Source organism: Nycticebus coucang, chromosome 16 (genome assembly GCF_027406575.1).
Source record: "Nycticebus coucang isolate mNycCou1 chromosome 16, mNycCou1.pri, whole genome shotgun sequence".
Classification (NCBI taxonomy): domain Eukaryota; kingdom Metazoa; phylum Chordata; class Mammalia; order Primates; family Lorisidae; genus Nycticebus; species Nycticebus coucang.
This window is the reverse complement of record NC_069795.1, coordinates 92606918-92616753: the sequence shown is the minus strand read 5'-3', so window position 1 is coordinate 92616753 and position 9836 is coordinate 92606918. Positions and strand designations below refer to the sequence as shown.

General features: G+C 44.2%; 1 non-coding gene across 1 annotated transcript; it reads right to left on the bottom strand.

The window, feature by feature from the left end:
- Positions 1–1280: 1280 nt before the first annotated feature.
- LOC128568318 (small nucleolar RNA U13) lies at positions 1281–1387 on the bottom strand. Its single transcript, XR_008375122.1, has one exon. It is a non-coding gene; the product is annotated as a small nucleolar RNA U13 (small nucleolar RNA).
- Positions 1388–9836: the final 8449 nt, after the last annotated feature.

Sequence of the window (9836 nt, the reverse complement as noted above, 5' to 3'; positions counted from 1 at the left end):
AATTTGTTATATAAGGCAAACAGCTTTTAGGCAGATGAGTGACATCTTCATTTTGGAAAGCTCTAACAGCAATGAAGCGATGGCTGTACCTGGAGATAGGAATCTCAGAGGAGACCTGAAATATGGCAGATGCCTGGGCAAGGAGGTATGTGGTACTACATTTCAGGGACAGACATCATAGAACTTTGTTTAGTTGGGTATGTTTAAAGAGGGAGAAAGAAAAATCAAAGAGCTTTTTTGTAGATTTTAGCTGGGGTAGAAGATGCCAATGTACCCCCTTCCTGCTTCATTATAGATGTGGGATCTATATCTCCTCAAAGGAAATGAATTATGTAAGATGAAATGGTACTAGGCTGGGTGTAGTGGCTCACACCTGTAATCCTAGCACTCTGGGAGACCAAGGCGGGTGGATTGCTTAAGCTTAAGAGTTCAAGACCAGCCTGAGCAAAATTGAGACCGCCGGCTCTACTAAAAATAGAAAAACTGAGGCAAGAGGATTGCTTGAACCTAAGAGTTGAAGGAGCTATGATGCCATGGCACTCTACCCAGTGTGACAGCTTGAGACTCTGTTTAAAAAAAAAAAAAAAAGAAGGGTGGCGCCTGTGGCTCAGTCGGTAAGGCGCCAGCCCCATATACCGAGGGTGGCCGGTTCAAACCCGGCCCCGGGCCAAAATGCAACCAAAAAATAGCCAGGCGTTGTGGCGGGCGCCTGTAGTCCCAGCTACTTGGGAGGCTGAGGCAAGAGAATTGCATAAGCCCAGGAGTTGGAGGTTGCTGTGAGCTGTGTGAGGCCACGGCACTCTACCGAGGGCCATAAAGTGAAACTCTGTCTCTACAAAAAAAAAAAAAAAAAAAAGAAAAGAAAAGAAATGCTACTTGATGTAAAAGAAAAAGCTGGTGCTCAAATGGCTGAATTTTGTCTAATGCTTTAGGGTATCCAAAGATTTATTTTGTATTTATTTATTTATTCATTTTTTGAGACAGGATCTCAAGCTATTGTCCTGGGTAGAGTGCTGTGGAGTTATAGCTCACAGCAACCTCCAACTCTTGGACTCAGTCTTTTTTTCTATTTTATGTAGAGACAGGGTCTTACTTTTGCTCAGGCTGGTCTCAAACTTATGAGCTCAAGCAATCCACCCATCTCAGCCTCCCAGAGTGCTAGGATTACAGGTGTGAGCCACTGAGCCCAGCCTCAAAAATTTATTTTTAAAAATTTTAATCCTCAGCTAATTTATACTTTTGTAAAATAAGGAAAAAATGAATTATGAGATGATTTTTTTTTTCACCTCCCTGGGCAATGTGCCAACGTCGTAACAAGGTTTGAGGGAGGCACATACACATGTGAGTGTGAGCACTCTAGCATCACACTCAAGAACTACAAAAGGGTGGGCCGGGTACCGTGGCTCAAGCCTGTAAGTCCAGCACTCTGGGAGGCCAAGGCGGGTGGATTGCTGAGCTCAGAGGTTCAAGACCAGTCTATTTAAAACAGAAAAACTAGTGCAGCGCCTGTGGCTCAGTGGGTAGGGCATCCACCCCATATACCGAGGGTGGTGGGTTTTAACCCAGCCCCAGCCAGCTAAAACAGCAGTGGCAACTGCAACGAAAAATAGCTGGGTGTTGCAGGGGGCGCCAGTAGTCCCAGCTACTCTGGAGGCTGAGGCAAGAGAATCGCTTAAGCCCAAGAGTTGGAGGTTGCTGTGAGCTGTGACTTCAAGGAACTCTACCGAGGGTGACAGAGTGAGACTCTGTCTAAACAAATAAACAAAAAAACCACACACACAGAAAAACTAGCCTGGTTGCAGCAGGCGCCTATAGTCCCATATAGTCGGGAGGCTGAGGCAAGAGAATCACTTGAGCCCAGGAGTCTGAGGTTACTGTGAGCTCTGACCCTACAGCACTCTACCCAAGGCAGAGTGAGACTCTGTCTCCAGCAACAACCACAAATTACAAAAGGGTCAGAAGCACACTTTTAAAAAGACAAGCCTAACTTTTTTTTTTTTTTTTTTTGAGATGGAGTCTCACTTTGTCGCTCTTGGTAGAGTGCCAACTCTTGGGCTCAAGTGATTCTCTTGCCTCAGCCTCCCAAGTGGGACTAAAGGCACCCACCATTACAATGCCTGGCTATTTTAGAGACGGGGTCTCAGTCTTGCTCAGGCTGGTCTCCAACCTGTGAGCTCAGGCATTCCACCCGCCTCAGCCTTCCAGAGTGCTAGGATTATAGGCGTGAGCCACCTGCTTGACCTAAGCCTAATTTTTTCATTATTATACACAAAATCTTTCCATTGGATCTCTATGAATGATTCTGAAGACTTGCTCCATACTTGTGGCTGATCAGTAACATCAATTCACAAGATAGCTCTAGTACCCCCTCACACAATGAGGTCCACACAACTCTGAAAGACAAGATGGATGTGAATTTACAGGAGTGATGAGAATAAACAAAGTTATTAGCTCTGCTGGGCTTCCACAGGAAATGTGCAGCCTATCCAGTTTACCAATGACTATTTTAGCCTCTAGCAAAAGAGTTGTTTGTACTGCTCCCCCTAGTGCATAGGAGGTCTCATTTTTGCTGCTATACTGAAAGGGGCCCCTTAGGGGTCTTCATAAAGCAATCATTTCCAATAAACAGCTCCAGGACAGTTAGTAGCCATTCCTGAATTTGAATTCCAAGGTTATTGGATATATTCCACAGAGGGATTGGCAGTTTGGCAGGTGTCTCGGTTCAATATTCCTGCCTGCCAAGAGAAAGAAAGTTATGACTCTTTGCTTGTTCATTCTATTCCTCTGCAAGGAAGGAAAAAGAAAAAAACAGATCTCAAACACTGCTTGCTGTATTAGCACTGGGGAAAGAGCTAACTGCACTTACACAATCCAGTTTATACTCCCATAATATACTGAAGGAAACAGTAGAGTGACATTTGCACTTAATCCTTCTGTGTGGCTGTGACTAAGATTGCAAACAGCAGAAGGAAAGCATACAGTTGCCTGGCACTTGGAGGCAAATGAAAGTTATTTGATAGGTAAGGGGCACCTACAATAAGAGGAACACATTTTTTTGAAAGGGCCTTTTACTTCCAAAATGGAAATGGAAACTCAATAAACACATTAACTAACAATTAAGGACAGAGATCGGCATGGGGACTGGCACTCTGGCACCAGGGGAGACGTAGGGTGGTGAGAGAAAAGAGTTTGGGGGCAGAAGGTCACAAGGGCCACCAAACTGTGTGCACCTGGCAGATAGGGCTGTACTCGTTTTACACAAGTGACTGAGGCTTCTCTGCTGGGATCTTTCACATCACACATTTGGTATTTCCTTGTTCCTTATTTATATGAAGAATGGGGAGGACAGTCGCTGTGTGCAGAGCAGATGGGAGTTAGTGACTCACTGGAGTCCTCACTCTGCCTTTTGCCACTTCAGGTCTGAACTGCCCCTGTCTTCTTTTTGCTGGTATGGTGGATGCAGTGAGCATTTTAATGAAAGAATAACAGTATTCTGGGAGCAAGTGTTAAGATTTGGGTGTTCATTTGGGTTCTAGCATTTGAGGGTTTCTTGTGTAAACCTGAGGGTTGCTCACTACCTTTTTGTGTGTATGTGTTTAGACACAAAATCTGGCTCTGTCACCCAGGCTGGAGTCCAGTGTTATGATCATAGTTCCTTGCAGCCTCGAACTCCTGGGCTCAAGCAAGCCTTCTACTACTTCAGCCTCCTGAGTAACTGGGACCGCAGGCATGCAGCACCATGCCCAGCCTATTTCAAATTGTTTTTTTTAGAAACAGAGTCATGCTATGTTTCCCGGTCTGGTCTTGAATTTCTGACCTCCAGTAATCCTTCCTCCTTGGTTTCCCAAAGCACACAGAGGCTGAGGCAAGAAGATCAGTTGAGGCTCGACACCTATGCACAGTGGTTACAGCACCAGCTACATGCACTGAACATGATGGGCTTGAGTGTGGCCCGGGCCTGCTAAACAGCAATGACAACTGCAACAAGAAAATAGCTGGCTGTTGTAGCGGGTGTCTGATCACTGGAGTCTGAGATCTCTGTGAGCTATGACACCAGGGCAGTCTATCCCAGGGAACAGAGTGAGACGCTGCCTCAAAAAAAAAAAAAAAGAATTATACATGTGACCAAGTAGGGTTTATTCCGGGTATACAAGGCTGATTTAATATTGAAAATTAATTAATATGGGCGGCGCCTGTGGCTCAAGGAGTAGGGTGCCGGTCCCATATGCCGAAGGTGGCGGGTTCAAACCCAGCCCCGGCCAAAAACCACAAAAAAAGAAAAAAGAAAATTAATTAATATAATCCATCATTTAGCAGGCTAATGAAGAAAAAGGGGCCTGGTATAGTGGCTCATGCCCTGTCTCACTCTGTTGCCTGGGCTAGAGTTGAAGGGCGTCGGCATCACTCACTGCAACCTCAAACTCCTAAGCTCAAGCAATCCTCCTGTCTTAGCCTCCTAACTAGTTGGGACTACAAGCATGCACAAGTATACACAGGTCATTTTTAAATTTTTTATAGAGACAGGGTCTCACTACAGTAGTTCTATTTAAATTACCTATTCACATTGATGAGTAGTTTCTATGACTTGAGGATCTAGTACATTTCAAATTTATACATGTAGAGTTGTTTTAGTATTCTCATATTATCCTTTTGTTGTTTGTAGGGTCTATAGTAATATTTCATTTTATTCGTATTATTGGTGATTTGTATCTGTTGTCTTTTTTCTTTGTCCAACTTTTTCAAAAAACCGTCTCTTTCTTTCATTGATTTTTCTGTTATTTTTCTCTTTTCAATTTTATTGATTTCTACTCTTATTATTTTTCTCTTCCTGTTACCATTGAGTTTATTATGTTCTTTTACTAGGTTTAGATTTTAATTGTGGATGCTTAGATTTTAATTTTGAAATTTTCTCCCTCCCTTCCTTCCTTCCTTCCTTCCTTCCTTCCTTCCTTCCTTCCTTCCTTCCTTCCTTCCTTCCTTCCTTCCTTCCTTCCTTCCTTCCTTTCCATCTTTATTTCTTTCTTCTTTCAACACTGTTGCCCCACATATAGTGCAGTGCCATCATCCGAGCTCCGTGCAACCTCTCATTCCTGGGCTCAAGCAATCCTCTTGTTTCAGTCTCCCAAGTAGCTAGGATTGCAGGAATATGCCACTGTGCCTAGCTAACTTTTCTATTTTTAGTAGATACAGGGATCTTGAACTCCTAAGCTCAAGCAATCCCCCCACATCTGTCTCCCTGAGTGCTAGGATTACTGGTGTCGGCCACCACACCCAGTCCGAGACCCCCCCTTCCTTTCCTTTTCTTTCCTTTCCCTCTTTTTTTTTTCTTTGAGACAGAGTCTCACTTTGTTGCCCTCAGCAGAGTGCTGTGGTGTCATAGCTCACGGCCACTTCAAACACTTGGGCTCAAGCTATTCTCTTGCCTCAGCCCCCCAAGTACCTGGGACTACAGATGCCTACCACGATGCCTGGCTATTTTCAGAGACGAGGTCTCACTCTGGCTCAGGCTGGTCTCAGACCTGTGAGCTCAGACAGTTCACCCATCTCGGCCTTCCAAGTGCTGGGATTACAGGCGTGAGCCACCGTGCCCTGTACTCTTTTCTAATGTATGCGCTAACTGCTATAAATATCTTTTTCGGTACTACTTTATATATTTCTCACAATTTTTTTCCGATTTATTTTTTATCATTTGATGAGAGAGAAATATTGAAATCCAACTATAATTGTGGGTGTGTTTGTTTCTCCTTTCAGTTCTAACAGTTTGCTTCACACACACTCTGCAGCTCTGTTGTTTGTTGTGTATATAATCTAGAATTGCTATCTCTTCTTGTTTCTTTGATCCCTTATCATTGTATAATGTACCTCTCTACCGCTAATATTTCTTTGCTTTGAAGGCTACTTGATAATAATACCTCTTGCTTACTATGTTAACATGGTAAATTTTTTCATTTTTTTGCTTTCAATCTGTCTATATCACTATATTTGAAGTGAATTTCTTTTCTTTCTTTGTTTTTTGTTTTGTTTTGTTTTTAGAGACAGAGTTTCACTTTGTCGCCCTCGGTAGAGTGCTGTGGCATCACAGCTCACAGCAACCTCCAGCTCTTGGGCTTAGATGATTCTCTTGCCTCAGCCTCCAGAGTAGCTGGGATTACAGGCGCCCACCACAACACCCGGCTATTTTTTTGTTGCAGTTTGGCTGGGGCCAGTTTGAACCTGCCACCCTCAGTATATGTGGCTGGTGCCCTACTCACTGAGCCACAGGTGCCACCCTGAAGTGAATTTCTTACAGATGCATATAGTTAGATCATGTTTTTAAACCACTCTGCCAATCTCTGACTTTTCATTGGTATACTTAAACTATTTACATTTATGCAATTATTGATAGATAATAAGGCTTAAATCTGGCATTTTGTATGTTGTTTTCTGTTTTTCATTTCTCCCTTTTCTTTTTCTTGCCTTCTTGTGGATTATTTGAGTATTTTTAGAACTCCATTTTGATTTAGCTGTAGGGTTTTTTCTTTTTTTTTTGAGACAGAGTCTTATTTTGTCACCCTTGGTAGAGTGCTATGGCATCCTAGCTCACAGCAACCTCCAACTCTTGGGCTTGAGCTATTCTCTTGCCTTAGTAGCTTGGACTATGGGTGCCCATCACAACACTATTTTTAGAAATGAAGTCTCACCCTGGCTCAGCAGGCTGGTCTCAAACCCATGAGCTCAGGCAAGTCACCTGTCTCGGCCTCCCACAGTGTTAGGATTACAGGCGTGAGCCACTGTGCCCAGCTGGGTTTGTTTGTTTGTTGTTTTTTTTTTAAATGCATCACTTTGTATAACTTTTTAAAATGATAGTTCTAGGCTGGGTACAGTGGCTCATGCCTATGATCCTAGCACTCTGGGAAGCTGAGGTGGGTGGATTACTTGAGCTCAGGAGTTTAAGACCCAGCCTGAGCAGGAGCAAGACACCATCTCTACCAAAAAAAGAAAAAAAAAAAAACTGGTTGAGCATTGTGATAGGTGCCTATAGTCACAGCTACTCAGGAAGCTGAGGCAGGAAGATTGTTCAAGCCCATGAATTTGAGGTTGCTAAAAAAGAAAGAAAGAAGGGCTCGGTGCCTGTAGCTCAAGTGGCTAAGGTGCCAGCCACATAAACCAGAGCTGGTGGGTTCAAATCCAACCAGGGCCTGCCAGAGAACGATGACAACTACAACCAAAAAATAGCCGGGTGTTGTGGCGGGCGCCTGTAGTCCCAGCTACTTGGGCGGCTGAGGCAAGGAAATTGCTTAAGCATAGGAGTTGGAGGTAGTACTCTATCCAGAGCTTAAGACTCTGTCTCAAAAAAAAGGGTGGTGCCTGTGGAGTGAGTAGGGCGCCAGCCTCATATACCGAGGGTGGCAGGTTCAAACCCAGCCCTGGCCAAACTGCAACAAAAAATAGCCAGGCATTGTGGTGGGCATCTGTAGTCCCAGCTACTCGAGAGGCTGAGGCAAGTGAATCACCTAAGCCCAAGAGTTGGAGGTTGCTGTGAGCTGTGATGCCATGGCACTCTACCGAGGGTGACAAAGTGAGACTCAGTCTCTGAAAAAAAAAAAAAGAATGAAAGAAAGAAGGAAGGAAAGAAAGAAAGGAAACAAATAAATAAAATTAAAATTATGGTTCTATGGGGCGGCGCCTGTGGCTCAGTTGGTAGGGCACCGGCCCCATATACCGAGGGTGGCGGGTTCAAACCTGGCCCCGGCCAAACTGCAACCAAAAAATGGCCGGGCGTTGTGGCGGGTGCCTGTAGTCCCAGCTACTCGGGAGGCTGAGGCAAGAGAATCGCTTAAGCCCAGGAGTTGGAGGTTGCTGTGAGCCGTGTGAGGCCACGGCACTCTACCGAGGGCCATAAAGTGAGACTCTGTCTCTACAAAAAAAAAAAAAAAAAATTATGGTTCCAGACCAAGCATGGTGGCTATCTGTAATCCCTAACACTTTGGGAGGCTGATATGGGAGAATGCCTTGAGCCAGGAGTTCTAGAACAGATTAGATAACATAGCAAGACCCCATGTCTACAAAATGATAAGAAAATATGAGGTGGGCCCTCACTCAAGCCCAGGAATTCAAGGTGACTGTGAGCTATCATCACGCTACTGTACTCCAGCCTGACTGTCAGAACTGAGCCTGTCTGAAAAAAATAATAATAAATAAAATGCTGGTTCCAGATCACATAATTTAGAAAACTTAAGATGAAAGTAAAAGTCTATTGATTTTACTCATACTTTTGCTTATCATATTCTTTCTTCCTTTCTAATGTCTCAAGGTTCCTTCTTTTATTACTCCTGTTCTGTTTAGAGAACTTTTATTAGACACTTCTTTAGAGTAGATCTGGTAGCAAAAAGTTCTCTTAGTTTTTCTTATTTAAAAACAGTCTCACTTTGTCGCCCTCGGTAGAGTGTGGTGGCATCACAGCTCACAGCAACATCCAGCTCTTGGGCTTAGGTGATTCTCTTGCCTCAGCCTCCTAAGTAGCTGGGACTACAGGCACCCGCCACAACGCCTGGCTATTTTTTGTTGCAGTTTGGCTGGGGCTGGGTTCGAACCCGCCACCCTCAGTGTAGGGGGCCAGTGCCCTATTCACTGAGCCACAGGAGCTGCCCATCTCTTAGTTTTTCTTCATTTGAGAATATCTTGATTTTCCCTTCATTTCTGAAGGACTTTTTCACTGGATATAGGATTCCAGATTGACAATTCTTTTGGTATTTGAAAAATATTGAGTCAATTTCTCCTGGCCTACGTGGTGTCTGGTGAGAAATTTGTTGTCACTCTAATTGCTGCTGCTTTTTAAGGAATTGTTCCCTCCCCTCGCCTGTGTCACACACACCCCCCACCCCCGATTTTTTTTTTCTTTTATCTTTAGCTTTCAGAAGTTTAATTATAATCTATTTTAGAATGCACTACTTTGGGTTTTTCTTTTCTTTTCTTTCTTTTTTTTTTTTTTTGTAGTTTTTGGCCAGGGCCGGGTTTGAACCTGCCACCTCCAGTATATGGGGCCAGCGCCTCACTCCTTGAGCCACAGGCACCTCCCTTTTCTTTTCTTTTCTTTTTTTTTTTTTTTTGAGACAGAGTCTCACTCAATCACCTGGGGTTGGATGTCATGGTGTCATAGCTCACAGCAACCTCAAACTCCTGGGCTCAAGTCCCTCCCAAGTAGCTGGGACTGTAGGCACCTGCCACAATGCCCGGGCTATTTTTGAGACAGGGTCTTGCTCTTGCTCAGGCTGGTCTCCAGCCGTGAGCTCAAGCAATCCGCCCACCTCAGCCTCCCAGAGTGCTAGGATTACAGGCGTGATCCACTGTGACTGGTCTATTTTCTTTTCTTTTTTTGTTTTTTTGAGACAGAGTCTCATTTTGTCACCCTCGGTAGAATGCCATTGCCTCATTGCTCACAGGCACCTCAAAGTCTTCTGCTCAAGTGATCCTCTTGCCTCCGTTTTTTTGTTTTTTTTTTTTTTCATTTTTAGTAGAGACTGGGGTCTCACTCATGCTCAGGCTGATCTCAAACTCTGTGAGCTCAAGCAATCCACCCACCTCCGCCTCCCGGAGTGCTGGGATTGCAGACGTGAACCACTGTGCCTGGCATTCTTTGAGTTTTTTTCTGTTGGAAATTGCTCACTTCTTTTTTTTTTTTTTTTTTTTTTTTTTTTTGTGGTTTTTGACCGGGGCTAGGTTTGAAGCCACCACCTCCGGCATATGGGACCGGCGCCCTACTCCTCGAGCCACAGGCGCCACCCTCACTTCTTGAATCTGTAAGTTTATGTCTGCTCCCAGTATGGTTGATTTTTAACCATTGTTACTTTTAAGGA